The sequence below is a fragment of the Momordica charantia genome (assembly GCF_013281855.1).
Source record: "Momordica charantia cultivar OHB3-1 chromosome 11 unlocalized genomic scaffold, Mcharantia_2.0 BLBB01000011.1, whole genome shotgun sequence".
In the NCBI taxonomy this organism is placed as follows: domain Eukaryota; kingdom Viridiplantae; phylum Streptophyta; class Magnoliopsida; order Cucurbitales; family Cucurbitaceae; genus Momordica; species Momordica charantia.
In genome coordinates this window covers 17418328-17436427 of record NW_028275159.1, presented here as the reverse complement: position 1 = coordinate 17436427, position 18100 = coordinate 17418328, and the positions used below count along the sequence as shown (strand labels likewise).

General features: G+C 36.2%; 1 non-coding gene across 1 annotated transcript; it reads left to right on the top strand.

Moving 5' to 3' along the window:
• The first annotated feature begins 1886 nt into the window (after positions 1–1886).
• LOC111025029 (uncharacterized) lies at positions 1887–17603 on the top strand. Its single transcript, XR_015789027.1, has 10 exons — positions 1887–2002; positions 10998–12518; positions 12612–13240; positions 13324–13607; positions 13685–13790; positions 13867–13970; positions 14769–15610; positions 15685–16833; positions 16907–17350; positions 17450–17603. It is a non-coding gene; the product is annotated as an uncharacterized LOC111025029 (transcript).
• Positions 17604–18100: the final 497 nt, after the last annotated feature.

Genomic DNA, 18100 nt, shown 5'->3' with positions numbered 1-18100 from the left:
CGATACCTACAAACTGGAGGGGAAAAAGAGGGATGAGTACAACCACAGTACTCAGTAAGCAGCCCTTATTTGAAGGGTCACGCACAAACAGCATACTTATCAAGGAACATCGCGTCATGCTTATTAAAGAATCAACACACACACATCATGCTCAACCAAATCATGAAACATTCACAGTCATGCTTTTCGTCACATTATGCATTCAAACATAGACACATTCTATAAAATTCGGTGACAACCACAACCAGGAACACATTAACTACCAACCTCTAGTCTCCCTAACATCTCAAGTACCTCTACGTTTATCTCAACTATCCTAGCCTTCCACAGTTAACTCCTTCGAGTAGGGTCGGCCCCTGACCATTTTCACCCAGAGGCCCGACACTGCTACATCGGCCCTCGACAATTTATACCCGAGGCCCCGATGACTTCACCATCTATTGGCCCTTGACCATTTATACCCAAGGCCCCAATAGTCTTCCTTTCAAAAGACTCCTCGCATCGACCCTCGACCATTTATACCCGAGGCCTCGACACTCGTCCTTATCCAATATTGGTGTATCGACCCTCGACCGTTTTTACCCGAGGCCTCGATACCCAATTAGTGACGTATCAGCCCCCGACCATTTATACCCGAGACTCTGACACTCACCCATTCACTTTCTCCAAGAATCCAACTCTCACCAGAGTCTTACTATATACTTTCTTAAGCCACTACCCCTGCATCTTCCAACTCACACATACAATTCAGCATGCTTCCACAACATAGACAACCTTCTAATAATGAGATAACAACTCAATCATGTTCAATATCCAACATCATTATTTAACAAGCATTACTAAGGATAATAGCTCACAAAACACGCCGAACAATTCATGCATATCCAGGCAACAAACATTACCACAGCAATACTCAACAGTTTAGCAAAGCAGAAAACTCACCATTTTCATCGACAAATATCCAACACTACTCCAAGTATATCGACTAACACAACGAGAATTATTTAGTACAATGACGTAACAAAATTAGCATTAAACGCCACAAAATCAGCACGTTAGAGACCATTTAACATACATTAACGCACGCACACGCCCCTTGTCTACTTACTTTGTTATGTCTCAAAACTCTCACAAAAGTCCTACTTGCTACTACGCCATGCCTCATACATCAATAATCTCATAACAGTCCAATATGCGATACACCAAAATGTTCATATGTAAAACCAATCAATTTAAATTAGTCCAACGTGATCCAACAGCTCCAACAGGCTTTGTTCACAGAAAAGACACAACCAACAACTTAACCAAAATATAATTGATAGATACCCAGCATACATCAAACACAACCGACTTCTCATAAACATTCAATATGCTTACGAGACAACAGATTATAGTACCGGTATACAAGTTTCATCATGAAAACCAATTAGAACATAACAACAATTCAATCATAGTCATCCAAGATTACTTGGCTACAATTTATTCACACAACCACATAATTTTCCCAAGATATATCAACAGTTTTATCAACAATGACGTTTACTAAATGATAACAACGACAAGCAACATGCAAATATCACACATGGGCACACGAGCAAACAACCATATCATATCAGCACACAACAACCAATCCCTCCAATAAGAAACTACTTACAAACAAATGTCCTAAGGCTCTTAAGCTTGTCGAAGACTTCCTAAATCAAAAGAAGTACGATCTCTAGGTTAGTAACCGATTAGAAACACTTAAATATAATTGAAACCGAGTTTAGGTGAGTCGTTACCTACTAACTCACACTAAGACCACTTGGGTTGAGAGTGGGTCGATGTCGAAAAGCGATGGGTAACGCCAATTTGGGTCCAAATCAGAGTGCTTCAATGTCAATTCAATGCCGACAGGGGCGGGTAACTTCAATGAAGCTTTCTTTTGGTGTGGGTCAATGCCAAAACATGCTGGAACGAAGAAATCATTGCGAACTACTGCTGCTCGAGTGCTGGCCGTAAGGTTTGGAGGTCGCCGGAGCGGAAAACACGCCTCTGGTCGCTAAAAGACGTTGGGTACACTCGAGCTACTGCTACTTCGAGCGTCGCAGAGGAAAATAACGCAGATCTGGTAGTGTGGGTGTTGTAGAACACGTCGGATCTGCTCGACTACGCCACTGCTACCGTGACGTCCCTGGTCACCAATGCTGAAACACCGTAAAATGCGAGTTAGTCGAACGGAATCAACCCCCGTGCGCTGCTGCAGAAGGACGTCGGCCGCTCGAGCTGTTTTGCTGCCGTCGTCGAAATGCGTTGAATGTGCTGCTGCTGCCGTGACGCCGTGAGGCGCTGAGTTATGGGTTGCCGCCACCGTGGAGTCGCCGGAGAAGAGAAATTGGGGAAGGTGCGGCGGCTTGAGGGGGTTTTGAAGGAGAAGAAGATAAAGAAGACCTAGGGTTTGTTTTGTTTTAATCTCCTTTTCTTTTGTTTGTTTTAAAACCTAAAAGCCCAAACCCTTATTCTTGAAGGTGGCCCAACTAAACAAAACAATGACCCAAAACAATAAGCCCAATAATTATAGTTTAAACATCAAATAAAACCCACAACCCTAAACAAAATCATTAACTTAAACTCTAAAACCCAAGAATAATAATTCCAAGAAAAGTAGAATTTATGAAGGAAAATCCTAAAACCCCTGAATTTAAGATTTAACTAAAAATCTCCTACACAGGTCGAGAACTTAAATTATCTTAATCCAATGAAATTAAACTTAATTCTAATTTAGCCAAAAATTAGAATTTCGAAGTTAGAAGATCCAAGAATTAAAGTTATCAACTTAGGGAAAGATCGAAAGGCACTATTTATCTCTGAAAATAAACGAGTCGGAGAACACGGGGCGTTACAACCTAAACTATCACTACTGGAAGGGGAATACATGAAAACTACCATATTTGCAAACAAGAGTAAAACAAGAATGACTGACCTACGGAAGGTTCGAGCTGGTTTCAGATCGAACTCCAGAAATTCAGGGAACGTAAGGTTTGACCTGAAGTCCCGGAACTATTTATAGCTAATCGGGAAAACCTCTACGCCGTACACGTGTAATGAACTAGCGGCTAGGATCATCTCGAGATTCGTAATGACGGAATACTTGAGTGCTCTGACAGCCTCGCAGATCGAAACGTCTTCCACAACGGTCATATTCTCTCTACGAATTAGAAGTCGCCACGTGTCCAAAATCGACTTGGATAAACTTCTCTGCCAGGTCGAGATCTAACCTGGCAGAGAGGGGGCCAATGTTTGGGGGTAAAAATACCTTAGACACTTGGAGGACGCTTATTGGTGTTCAAGGAATAAAATATCCCAAGTCCACCTCGAACCTGCCAAGGAGGTCGGGTTCGCCCATTGGAAAAAGGCTAAGTATACATGCCAAAGTTCGACCTGATTGGGGTTCGATCTGCTCGGAACCCGACAGGTCCGACATGAGAAAAAAACATGTAACTGTGGGTCGTGAGTACTGTCGGATCCACCACCTATAAATAGAGGGCTTCATTTCAGCTCAGGTATCAAATCTCATCTCGAACCTTATATTGTGCCCGACCAACACTGACTTGAGCGTCAGAGAGTTTACCCTCTTGTGCAGGTTCACTCTTGGGTTGAGGTCGATCCTGGGACCGGGTTCGAGCTTGGTTCGTAAAACAACGTTGTGCAAACCTTTGCATAAACACTCTCAACTCCCCCCTCATAAGTCCTTGCCTCAAACATCCCAAAAAGATTGAAGTTTTCTTAAGTACAGACAACAAATAATATGGGTCAAGATTAAAATGTCTGATAACTAATAAGATGGGTTAGTCATTCCCATCAAAAATTAAAGTTAATTAGGGTATTTTTTTGGTATGAAATCTGAATTCTATTTATTATTTTCAGATTTACTAAAAATGAATATCTATTTGACATATTCATTTTTTAAAACTATTGTCGGATTCTATGATCAAAGAGGAAATTATAAAACAACGTTTTCAATTTTTTGGATTTTGAATTTGAAACTTTAAGATCTAAAATTAGATAATTTTTTTTTTGATAAATACACTATTTTACGGTTTAAACTCGTTTCATTTTTTTTTATTAAAATAAAAACATGTAAATTATAATATATTAGATTATATAATATTATAAAATTATAATTATACAAAATTTATAATATATATGTCAATAAATTAATTAATATTAGTTTACGAACATATTACTAACCACCTTAAACAATTTTTTAAATTGAGATTCTATTTTCAAATCTGCTACCTTACCTATCTGAAAACATGTAATATAGTTTTTACTAGAATCTCTCATTTTCAGATTACCAACCAAATACATTTGATTATTTTAAGTCTAGTTTTGTTTCGTTGTTTTTTTTGTTTTTTTTTTGTTTTTTTAGAAATACCATTTAGTGTCTTTTAACCTACAATATCTTACTTTATATCATACTTCATTAAATATAAAATGCAACAAAAAAAAATTGTATAAGTAGTCATGGTGGAGTAATTGGTGTGCACAATTGTATTTTCCTCTTCTTAGTCATCTGCAAAACGGAAGAATTTTGAATTTTTGAGAGTGAATGGAAAAATTCTATTTGATATTAGAGAGTTTGAAAAGTCTCATGATTTGACAACTTAAAACTACTTCTCACATATCATACTATACTAAATAACTTCTCCTTCTAAATCGTTTCATTTTCGAATTTAAATTTCAATGTCGATATGAAATATCATATTTGCTCAAGCAACAAGGTTAATTACAATCAATACGAGTCATATTCCACAAGAATTGGAGAAAATGCTTCAAGCTTAACGATTCAATTCAAATCCTTCAAAGCACATTGCTCATACTTGATGTTTGTTAGCGACCGACCTCCTAAGCTCATCTAAAGAAGAGCTCCCAAACTCATCTACGAAAAAGCTCTTAAGCTCATCTATCGTTCAGCTCCTAAGCTCATATACGGAAGAGCTCCTAGACTCTTCTACTGTTGAGCTCATCTACGAAAGTGGTTTTAAGCTCATCTTACCACCAAGCTCCTAAGCTCATATATGGAAGAGCTCCTAGACTCATCTACTGCTGAGCTCGTCTAGGAAAATGGTTTTAAGCTCATCTTACCATCGAGCTCCTAAGCTCATCTACAAAAGAGCCTATAAGCTCATCTACGGAAGAGATTTTAAGCTTATCTACCGCCAAGCTCTTAAACTCATCTATGGAAGAGCTCTTCAGGGACAAGCTCTGACGTCATGCAGTTCTGTCAACAGTACATAGTTCACCCACCCAGGGAAACCAGTTGATGGGATGGATAACTACCCTTCAAACTCCTATAAATACACCTTCACTTCACTCAATAAGGTATGCAATTTTTGTATTAAGTTGATTTACTCAGCTCGAACTTACTAACTTGAGCGTCAGAGTGCTTAAATTATTTTTGCAGATCTCCCCCCTCCACCTCGTTCTGCCTCAACTTGCCCGAGAGGTCTTCCCTCTCCATCTCGTCTGCTTTAGGTTGCTGGGGACGTCTCCCCTCTCCAGCTCACTCTACAACAGCTCGTTAGAGAAGAGTCGAGGTCGATCTCTGACACTTGGTAGAAATTTACATCAATAATTTTAATTAAAACCAAAAATCAAAGAGAAAATATCATAAACCAAAATTAAAGAAAAAATATCATAAAAAAAACGAGTTAGCAAATTGATCTTTGTCGATAATACAAATTATAGTGTTTACCAAAGGCATAAAGAACTGTTTATGCAAAAAATATGCCAAGGCATAGATGACGACCTGGGAGGTCGGCCGGCGGCACTTAGAGCGATTCCTATGGTACCTGCGAGGAGGTAAGCCACTCCGACGCCCAAGTTAGTATATAGTCTGAGCTCAACAGATCAGCGTCAAACAGATTTTCATACGTGGGCCCATGGTGGAGTGGTGTATTTATAACGGTTGAAGGGGTAGATAACCATCCCATCTGATGGGATGTGAATCCCGCAGCGGAAGCGATGATCTTCGTTCATCAATTTTGAGAATCAAAACTCAATGTTCAAAAGTAAAATACAGGGGAAAGAAAAGGTTTCCTTACCTTTGAAGAATGCTTCTTCAATGGATTAACCAGAACATCACCAATAGAACTTCCTTACTTTCCTCAAGGTGCGACGATCTTGCTTGTGGGAGCGTCGGTTTGGAACGTGATGGAGAATTGAGAGAGTGTGATTGAGAGAAAAACTTGAGAGTCTCTGTTCAGTTCTATCAAAACCTTTCTGAAAAACCAAAATAAAAGAAGCTGTGACGTTACCCACGTCACTTAACTCCCTACTCCCTTGTTATATATTAATTATATATATTAATATTACTAATAAATAATAATAATTAATATATATATATTTAATTAATTAATCATATTAATTAATAAATAATTATTAATTATTAATCAAATTAATAATTAATATATATATATATATATATATATATATATATATAAATCAAATAAATAATTAACAGTTAATTATTTATTACAAAAATAGAATCATATTCTATAGTTGTAATATCCATCTTAGGCACATCATATTCGTATTAATTTTATTTGAATCACATTCAAATAATTTCTCTCATAATATATAGTTTTAATTAGAATTAACTATATATTATAATGTATCACTATACATATAATCCCTGGAGCAATTTGTACATTTCAAAATTTTCCAAAAAACTTGATCCTCGTTTACCCGTTATGAGCTAGCAAGGGGACCTGATGGACCTACAGATCAGAAGCTTCAACGATGCGAGATTAATCGGTCAAACTCATTGACCGAGTTAATCAACATTCGTTAACTACGGGTCAGTCCACTAAGGACCTGCAACTGCACTCTTCTCACTGTAGAATGTTTTCGTGTCCACGGATATACGACCATTAATGACAAGTCAATCCTTCACGAGTGTTCGTAACCACATATGGGTCAAATTACCGTTTTATCCTTGTGTTACATCTTGCTCCTGAAATACCGCTGCTCATCTAATGAACAACCTGGTTTTAATCCGACCAATAACCGGAAGTCCCTCTCGGGCCAGTGAGAGGGTGGGGCCCCTTGTTCAAGTCCCGGAGTCAGCATTTAAGAGAACACTCATCTACTGCTTAAAGTCGGGGAGGAGTGAATTCCATCTTGTGAAGTTATGTTCCCAGCTCCCCACTCAGTCTCATCCCCAAAATGATAGGAATATTAAGTCGGCGACTCGGACCACTCTCACCCATATAGATCAAAGGATGAGCCCTCACGGGCAGGAGTACATAACTCATTCAGGATTGAGAATGAGTTGCCTGATCATCCTAAGAAATAGCAATCTGTTAGTTAACGGTATTACATCTAAAGATTGGCTACACGCGAACGACCTGGATAGAGTCGTCTGTAACATTTACAGAGTGGACCGTATCCATAGTGTTGTCAGGATAAGGTATCCAGCCTTATCCATATACTCACTGCAAGAAATATAGTTATTTAGAGCTATGTGAGATAGCATTTTGAAAAAATAAGCTATGGAAGAAATAAAAAAAAAAGGTGGCCAATTTTTTCCAGTTCTCCCGTGAAATTTGTAGCGTCACCAATGTGAAGAGCAAAACCTCCTTTTTCTTCCCTCATTTTTCCCCTATCATGAAAAAGTATCGTATCCTTCATTCGACATTCTCTCTGTGCAAAGCAATCCTCTTCGTGTTCGGCTGTTCGCCCACGCCCTCGGGATCTCTAGGTATCCACACGCCGCTGCCGTCAAGTTCTCCAGTATCCGCACGTCTCCCCCGCTGCTTCTATCGGTATCTACAAGTTCGTCGTCGAGTTCTCCAAGTCCACACACCCCCTTCACTGCACTTGCTTTGTTTGTCGCTTCACTCTCTTTGTTCCATGTCCAATGTTCCAAACTCTTCAATTTATAATTTAAGGATTTTTTCGCTTTTGGTGTAAAAACATATTGCATTTTTAAGTTTCAATCTCTAATATACACCTCACAACAGTTGAAGGAGTCGTGCAGGGCGTCTCAGAGAAATTGCTCGTCTTCGTTCTCTTCGAGTTCGTTTCTCTATTATTTTTGCTTCTACTACTAATTTTGACCTCTGTCGCTTTTCTATTTCCCAATCTTGATTTGTTTCTTTGATTTGGGTTTCCAGATTATATGTGCGTGTTTGTCAAGTTGGTGGCTGATTTTTCTTTTTTGTGTTTTTATGATTTTCAAGCGGTGGATGGTTTCTCTCAATGTATGGTGACTGGCTTGGTTTTTTATGGGTTGGAGTGTTGTGTTCCCTTAAATGGTGGTGTTTTGGGTTGTAGTGGTTTTTTATTCATCATTCCTAATATATTTTTGAGAGATTTCTTTGAGAAGTAGAAAGAATTTGTAATAATGCGACTTTCTTTTAAGATAAATACGCGTTCTCGTACATTATCAATTCTTTACCAAAATCAACAAATAGGTCACCATCAGAATAAGAGATTGTGGCAAAAATAAGACAAAGGGATTTTGTTATATATGTAAGACTTAAGGATGACAAATCATTGAGAAAAAGGAGGCTGAGGCTTTAGGATTCTTAAATTGGTATAAGCAAAATGAGGGCTGAAACAAAACAGCAGGTTACTGTTACTCTTGTGATTGGGAATAACACTATTAAAAAATGGAGGATGAGCTAGTGTAACCCGTATACCTTTAAACTTCTCTTATTTAGTAGTACCGAGCGTAGTGTTAATAACCTAGGTTTGTTTAGGAGGGAGAGTAGGTTCACTGTAGTTTCCTTGAGGTCTCCATTTTCTTTTCCCTTTTTTCAATGTGAGATTTTTAAAGGTTTGATTCAATCTCTTTTGTTTGATTGTGCTAAAAATGTTATTGATTTGTATTCTATTAAAAGTTTCCATTATTGAGCAGAAAACCGTTGAGTAGTGGCCTTCATATTCTCCTTAGAGGTGTTTGTGCATTAACAGTAGTGATTTTCTTCCGTTTTGTAAGTAACTTGCATTTCATATGGTCATGATTTTGAACTTGCTTTGTCTGGCATTTAATAACATATTTTACGTTGGCATCAATGATTTTATCTATGAAACTTAGGGTTCACGGGCCTATTAAATGCTCAACTTCCTGACTTTTTGTTGAATGTGTATGTCCCAAATGAAAAAGGACTTTGAGTTTTCCCCTGGACTTGCATTTGTGATCTTAAAGAATTTGTGTTTTGCCTAAAATCTATCTAAATAATAAATAATTATCATAGGTAGAATTTAATTGATTAGCTAGCTAAACATGATCTCTTATTATATACTTCATTATTCGGGCATAGGATTTCGATACGTTATCGGATATGCTATAATTATTCAACTAATGGTCATAGAACAAATAAACACTCACGTACCAGTTTTTTTATTTGCTTGATGGTGTGCAAAAGCTTGGGCATCTTTGACACTTCCTATTATCTCCAAATCAATCTGTTCGCCAAAAGCTTCATTTTAGGCCAAAAATTGCAGATAGATCACATAAAGAAGAGGTGGAAGTAGCTCTGCTAGTTGGTGTTGCTTTACCTTCTTTGTCTGCAATATTCCCAACTGATTCTGTACAGGGAAAGATGCCTTTTTCAAGGACTTGAGGTGCGAGGGAAGACTTGACAAGAATTTCGTTCAGAAAGTAATGGTCATTGTGAATTATTTTTTGTATACATAATTTGTTCCCTTGTCATTTTTCTTTGCTAATTCAACAAAGATAAACATATTGACAAGTAAAGGGGAGTGTTTTTTCCCCATCGATAATGGTTTATTATTGTGTTGTCCCATTTGGATAGAGATTATGTTTAGACCGAGGTAATTGGCTGAATGAGGAGTTGATGGTTAGATTGTTTATGCAATGAAACATTTATGAGCTTTTTTTTTGCAAAATATAGATTATTATCTAGATAATGTTGCTAAGATAGCAAATTGTTTCTAGAATTTTTGTGAGAGTTATGCAATTTATGTTCTTTCCTTGAATTCTATTCATGTGGTCATGATAGGGAAAAAATAAAAAATTACTGATATGCTCTATGGTATTGTGTGGCTTATTTTTCTGGTATGTAAATTACTAGTTATGTGTTTTGTTATCTTTATTATTTATCTATTTCTACCTTAATCTGAAGTGTTAGATTTGAAGAAGATGGGTCGCGAGGAGAGTTTGATTTTTGAAACTTAATCTAGAGAGTGAGATTTATGTTATTGGTTTGAGTTTTTTATGCCTTCATTTCCTTACTACAGATTAAGATCTAATGAGAATATTCTACATCTGAACCTATAATTTACATGTCTTAACTTTTTTGTTTTCGTGGAGTTCAGATCTTTTATAAGTCCTTCAACAAGAGTTTTGAAGGTCGCTGAATCGTGTCCGAGAAGGAAGATTATCAAGGTTGGGTTTTCTGTCTTCTTTTTCAAGATTATTCCATGATATTATTACTACAACAAATAATACTTTTTATAACCTGAGACTGATTTGTTTCTAAATTGTCAGTCTAACCTGATTTCCTTGGATTATTTTCCTTCTTAATGCCAAACTTTTTGTTGTGTTTTATTTCTAGGCCCAAAATTATTTATTTCTTTGGTTTGGTTTGATTTTGTTTGTAGAGGCTAATTGATCTGCACCATTGTACCTAGTACCCAACATCAGAGGAGTTGAGTATTGAAAAACAAAATTCAAGGCATTTGATTTGTGGGGACATCAAATTGTTTATAGAGAGTCAAGAAGGATTACTTTGCGAAGGTAATGAAATTGTTGGATTCTGAATTAGAATGGCAAGTTTGGATTATGAATTTTGTTTCTGTGATGAAGTGAATTAAGATATTGGAACTCTTTTGTATCATTTTGTCCTTAAAGCAATTTTGTCTGGAAGAATGTTTGATAAAGATTGAATTCATTTGAACATGTATGAGTATGTCAAATATTAATTAGTAATAGCTTAAACAAATTGGTTATATTAATTTGTTGAGTTTTATTTTTTAATTTATAGAGCTACTGATGAATCCTTGCGGGGTGCATGGAACTTTGTCGAACAAGTGAAAAGTAAGTCGGATGGGGTGGACAAAATATTATGTCCCTGCAAGATATGTAGGAACATGAATCACCAAACCTTTGATTCTGTGTATGAACATTTGGTTATTAAAGGTATGGATTTGACTTATAAGATTCAGTATCATCATGGTGAAGAATTGTCTTCAATTGGATGCCATTATTTGTTTAATGGTGAAACTTTTAGTAATGCTTCACTTGTAGAAGACGAACCAATTGATGAACCTCGACCTTCTACATACAAGGCTTTCACCAAAAAATTTTCTAATGCGAACACTCCATTGTATCCATCGTGTACAAAATATACAAAATTGTCAGCTGTTGCATCCTTATATAAGATTAAGGGTGCTAATGATTGGACTGATAAGAGTTTTACAAGTCTTTTAGAGTTCTTACATGACATTCTACCCCCTGATAATATCATCCCCAAGTCTACCTATGAAGTGAAGAAGTTCTTACAAGTATTTGATTTAGGATACAGAAAAATTCATGCCTGTGTGAATGACTGTTGCTTATTTACTAAGGAGAACAAAGTTTGGATAGTTGCCCAATTTGTTCACATTCTCGATGGATGGTAGATAAGTGCACCAGGTGAATGAAACGAGGTGTTCCTGCTAAAGTGCTAAGGTATTTTCCTCTCATCCCAAGACTTAGACGAATGTTCAGAATTCATGAAGTAGCTGAATTAGTACGGTGGCATATAGATCATAAAAGCAATGATGGAAAGATGCACCATCCAGTTGATAGTGTGTCGTGGGAGTCAATTGATGCAAAATAGCCAGATTTTTCTAGTGATTCACGCAACTTACGATTTGACCTATCCACTGATGGTTTTAACCCATATTTTAACATTAGTAGTACATATATAGTTGTTGGCCAGTAATGCTTGTGACATACAACCTACCTCCATGACTATGTATGGCAAAGAAGAACATAATTCTGGCGTTATTAATTCTTGGTCCCAAGCAACTTGGTAACGACATTGATGTTTACTTGGAACCATTAATTGATGACTTGAAAAAGTTATGGAATGGAGTGAAAGCTTATGATGCAGCAAGCAAATCAAAATTCAATCTAAGAGCCATTCTTATGTGGACTATAAATGATTTTCCTGCCTATGGAAATCTTGGCGGGTGCATAATGAAAGGCAAAACTGCATGTCCTATTTGCGGGGAGCACACACAAGCTGAATGGTTGTACAATAGCAAGAAAGTATGTTTTATGGGCCATAGACGATTCTTACCTTCGTCTCATCCATATAGAAGGAAGAAGTCTTGGTTTAATGGCATATTGGAAGAACGACAAGCTCCTAGAATCATGAACGGAAATGCAATTTAAGGTGAACTTAAAGATTTTTTAAACCATTAGGGGAAGTGTGAGAAGAAAAAACAAAAAGAAACATAAAGGGATAAACGAATTGTGGAAGAAACGATCTATATTCTTCGAGCTACCATATTGGAAGGTAAAAGCATCTTTATACTATCATTGTATATTTGATCTAACTTGAAGACATACATCGTTTACTAACTTCATTTGTTGTCCACCAATATTATAGGAACTTGTGTTGCGCCACAATTTGGACGTAATGCATGTTGAGAAGAATGTATGTGAGAGCATTGTTAGTACATTGTTAGATATTAGTGGAAAGTCGAAAGATGGCCTCAATGCTCGGAAAGATTTACAAGATATGAATATACGACATGACTTACACCCAGAAGAGCGTGGGGGTCGAGTTTACCTTCCTCCGGCTCCACACACATTGTCAAGATCTGAAAAGCAATTATTTTTAAGGAGGTTATTTGACTTGAAGTTACCTGATGGATACAGTTCAAACATTTCAAATTGTGTTTCATTGAAAGAGTGCAAGATAACTGGAATGAAGTCTCATGATTATCATGTGTTAATGCAACAACTTCTACCTGTTGTAATTAGAGGAATGCTTCTAAAAGGTGCAAGAAAATCAATCACACGATTATGTGTATTTTTCAATAAAATTTGCCAATGTATGATTGATAGAGAAAATATGTTGGAGGTTGAAAAAAAAGTGATTCATGCATTATGCCTTTTGGAGAGGTTTTTTCCTCCTTCGTTCTTTGACATCATGATTCATTTGGTCGTTCATTTAGGACGTGAAGTTAGATTATGTGGGTCAGTTCAATTTCGTTGGACGTATCCCTTTGAAAGGTGTGTTATTTATCACAGTCTAAACTTTAAGTGTCCATTAGTTGGAAATCTTGAGCATCTTACATGTATTGTGATATTTTTAGATACATGAAGACGTTGAAGAGGTATGTTAAGAATAATTCACGTCCAGAAGGATGCATTGCAGAGCGTTATTTAGCTAATGAGTGCATTCATTTTTATAAGAATTGTGTCAAAGATTCACCGGAACTTGACAGCAGAGAATGTCGTAATGAGGATTTCAACAACGATGTCATTCTTGAAGGCTGTCCTATATCATCTGGATCCCAAATTACATTATCTGATGATGTACTCCAAATAGCTCATCAATAGTGTTGTTCAACTCAGCCGTGGTGGAACCATATATAGAGTGAGCATTTTATTTGCCCATTAGCATTGAGTGAATGAAATACAAACATTAATGTGTGGTTCATCAATATATGTCAGGATGCATAAAACGAAGTTGTTGAGTTCGAATAGAAGATTGGGTGCTGACAACAATCTTCTAATGAAGGTTCACACAGCGGAATTTCCACTTTGGTTAAAAGACAAGGTAATATACTATGTGCTTCCACGGATAGTGTAGTTATCACTAGTGATTCTAAATATGTGATTTTTCATTGGAATAGATTTCGTTAGATTCTGATAACACGATGCACTTGGATTTATTAAAGTGGCTTGCCAATGGACCACAGAAGAGTGCGATGTCTCATTCAGGGTACATCATAAATAGGTAACGGTTTCACATAAAGAGCATTGAAAGGTCAACTCAAAATAGTGGTGTTTCTATTGAGGCGACTACGTTATGTAGATCAAGTGCTATAGATGGAGTTCCGATTGTTGATCTGGTTATGTATTATGGAGTTCTGACAGAAATTCTCTTACTAGATTATTATATCTATGGACTCCCACTCTTTAAGTGTGATTGGGCAAAACTCCATAATGTAATTAAAATCGAAGATGGATTTACATTGGTTAACTTGCATCAAAGTCAAAGTCAATTTGAAAAAGAACCATTTATTCTTACATCACAAGCGAAACAAGTATTTTACGCCAGAGAACATGCCACATCTAATTGGTATGTTTTATTAAAAGCACCTCCTAGGGGGTTTTATGAGTTAGACAAGTATGATGAGAATGCACACACAAGTTTTGTGGGTGAAGGACAACAATTTGCTACACTCGAAGAAACTGATGTAGATTTTAAAGAATGCAACTATGCACGAGATGATTGTGAAGGCACCTTGATTTGATAACACTAGTGACCATTTTGTAACTTGCACAAATGTAGTGTTATGTCACGATATTTGTAAATTTGCAAGACTAATGACCATTTTGTATATGATAACACTAGTGACCATTTTGTAAACTTGCACAAATGTAGGATTAATATGTCATATTTTGATAACGGTAGTGACCATTTTGTATATTGGCAAGTTTGTAGGTATTTTGTAAAGGTGAATATGAATATGATAATTTATTTGTGTGTTGTTTTAACTCTTATTATGTCATTTAGTATTTTCTGTTTCAGGTAAAATTCATAGGCCCGACAATTTACGATTTGGCATCATGAAGACAAATGCACCGGTAAGTTAGCTTTAATTTACAATTTGTTTCTTTAGGACTTGCTAAAAAGGAAGGGCATTCTCAAGAAATGGAAGAGGTCGTCAACTACAGGACCATATGTCGTTGAACCACGACGTTCTGAGCGCAATGCTGAAAAGAATTTTTGGAGATTTGCAACGTCCTTTAGTATGGACTTAACCGACTGTGACGACAATGCATCATCCATTCAGCCATTGCCAAAAAGTGTTAAAAGAAAGATAGTGGATGACGTAAATATTGGGGAGTATAGTGGAGTGAGAGAAAGTGAGATCTCACCTGTTTCTGAAAACCCAAATCATGAAAATGGTACGGATAGTCCACCCATGACTCCTCCCACACACATACATGAAGAAACGGAAACTCATGTGATCATCCCAACCCTAATGAGCTACACGAGAACCCTACAAGGCAACCTAATGTACTAGATTCTCCTACTACTTGAACAAGGGGAGCACTTCATAGGTTAACACCCATCGAGGAGGTTCATATTGAGACAGAGGAAAATGGAGAAGGGTCTGAACCTCCTACCAAAGAACTAGAACCTAAAAAAAGAAGAGGACCTACCAAAATGAAAACAATAGCAGTTGAGCCACAATCAAAGCTAAGCATATCTTTTAATAAGTTTGGAGGGCAAGCAAATCTCGATTGGTAAGTCAAATTCAAACTGCTTCAACTAATGAGAAGTTGGCTAAACTAAAGCCAGACAATATTTCTTCAATGGATGATTGGATGGATTTCGTGAAGGAGAAGACAAGTGCTAAATTCTTGGTATGAAAACATATTGTTTCTTTGTTTCTTATTCACATGTAGGTATGTATTAACACTTTAAACATCATTATTAGGCGAAGAGTGAAAAATTCAAGGAGATGAAGAAAAAACAGCTACCACACACTTGTAGTCATAAAGGATATGCTCGACTGGCAGAAGAGACGGTATTAGTTACATAATTTTGATAATTAGTATTACATATGACATAACTAAATAACTTTTAATTATTTATACACGTAGAGAAATAGCTCTTCTACTCCAAATAAGGTTACGCGAGTAATAGTGTGGACAAAAGCACACATGAGAAAGGATGGACAGCCCGTTAACTAAGAAGTTGCTGAGACCATAGTATGTAATAGTGTATCCATGTCTTATGATTACCCTCCCCCAAATGAACTGTCATTGTGAATATGTAGTTCATCTCAATTAGGTGTTTTAAGTTTATTGCATCTAGACGTTTTTATTATGACCCACCCCCCTCCATAGACTATCATTATGCTATCTTTGTGTATGACTGTTCTTCTTTGTGGAGTTCACTATTAGTGGTAGTCTTGGGTTTGTTGTCTTCTTATGGTTATGTTGAGTTTGTTGGTATCATTAGTTGTGAATGACTTTTGTGAATATGTAGTTCATCTCAATTAGGTGTTTTAAGTTTATTGCATCTAGATGTTGTTGTCTTCTTGTGGTTATGTTGAGTTTGTTGGTATCATTAGTTGTGATTGACTTTTCCGAATATGTAGTTCATCTCAATTAGATGTTTTAAGTTTAGTGTATCTAGATGTTTTTATTATGACTCCCCCCTTTTCCATAGACTATAATTGAGTTTGTTTTCTTCTTGTGAGGTTGTTCATTGTGTGGTTTTGTAGATATAAAGTTGATATGTATTATTGAGTGTGTTAGTTTATCAATGGTAGTTTTTGAAAGCTATTTAATATCTTTAATCTCGTGGGTGTTTTGAAACGTAATGTTATGAGCGTTTGGATCAGAATACGAGTCATGAAGGTATGAGTACTGACAATAATGTGGTAGATGATGCAATCAGTAAAGCATTGGGTCCTGATCGTGGTTATGTAAGAGGATATGGACATGGAGTGACAAAATCAAAGTTTTTGTCTATGAGTCAAAATGATAATACTATTACTTTTCTTCAAGAACGATGCGACCGAATGACATCAGAAATGACTGAGTTGAAGTATTTGATATCTTCCCTACTAGCAGATAAGGTAAAGTTACTTAGTCTTTGGTATTTTAAATGATTCTTTCAAACTCCATCATTTCTATACTTTGTACATATAGGCCAAGTCAAGCGAACAAAATTCCAATCATACTGCAAATGTATCGACGTCAGCACATGTTCCACCAACAAAGTTAAGTTCTCCACTAGTATGTTTAGTATTATATGTAAGCTTGTATTGAACTAGTACATAAATTTATTACTCTGAGATTTTCTTTATTGGTGAAATTAGAGTGTTACCATCAATAATAATGCTCCGCGAAAGTGCATGTTGCTCGACTGGAATTGTTTTGGAGAAGTAATTGCTAAAGGAAGATGGTCTTCCAATGATCCATCATTTCTTGTGCATCACATCCCTCTCGGTCCAAATGTTGTACGAGTGTGGGTTGATACAGTGAAAAAACCAAATCCGTATTTATGGAGGCCCACATCCGATATGATGGTTATTGATGATGTTGTAGGTACTACGATTGTTTGGCTTGTTGATAAAGTAAAAATATAAATATGTAAGTAAATTTTTATTTGAGTTTAATTTCGTTTAGTTTGTGTGGAAGCAAAAATAAAGTTTGATCTTACAAATATATATTATTTTGGTTTTTTTGTAGGTGGGGGATATTTGGCACTCCTTGGCAGTACTTTTTGGGTCCTGTTTCTAATTATCTATTCAGTTTTTCACAACAATGAACTCCTTTAAATGTCTCAGCTACATTCATGTATTTTATTTAGCTTCATATATAGCTTGGGATCTGAACTTTTTTATGATGCGTACGTTCTTGAAATTTGAAGATTTTGTATTTATGTACTTTTTGAGAATATGAAATTAGGTTCCCTTTATGAAAAATATCTCAAATTAGGTTCTTTTTTGGAATATGAATATAATGCTGCAAATATAAATAAAAAAAAAAACGCTATGAAAACATTTCTATAGCATTTTTGCAAAGTTAAAAATTTTGTCACAGCACTTTATGACAACTATTAAAAATTAATAATAGCATAATTATGTAATATTTAATAGCGTTTAGCATAATTACAAAAAAATGCTATAAAAAGTCAGAAACTTTCCATAACATCGGCTACCGCATCGTTTGAAAAAAAACGTTATGAAATCTTTATAATATCGTAAAAACGATGCTATATAAAATGCTATGGAATATCAACTATAGCGTATATGACAAGCTATAAAACGTCTTTTATAGCGTTTTTTAAAAGCTATATAAAATTTATAATAGCGTTTTCATCAACGCTATGGAAAGAAT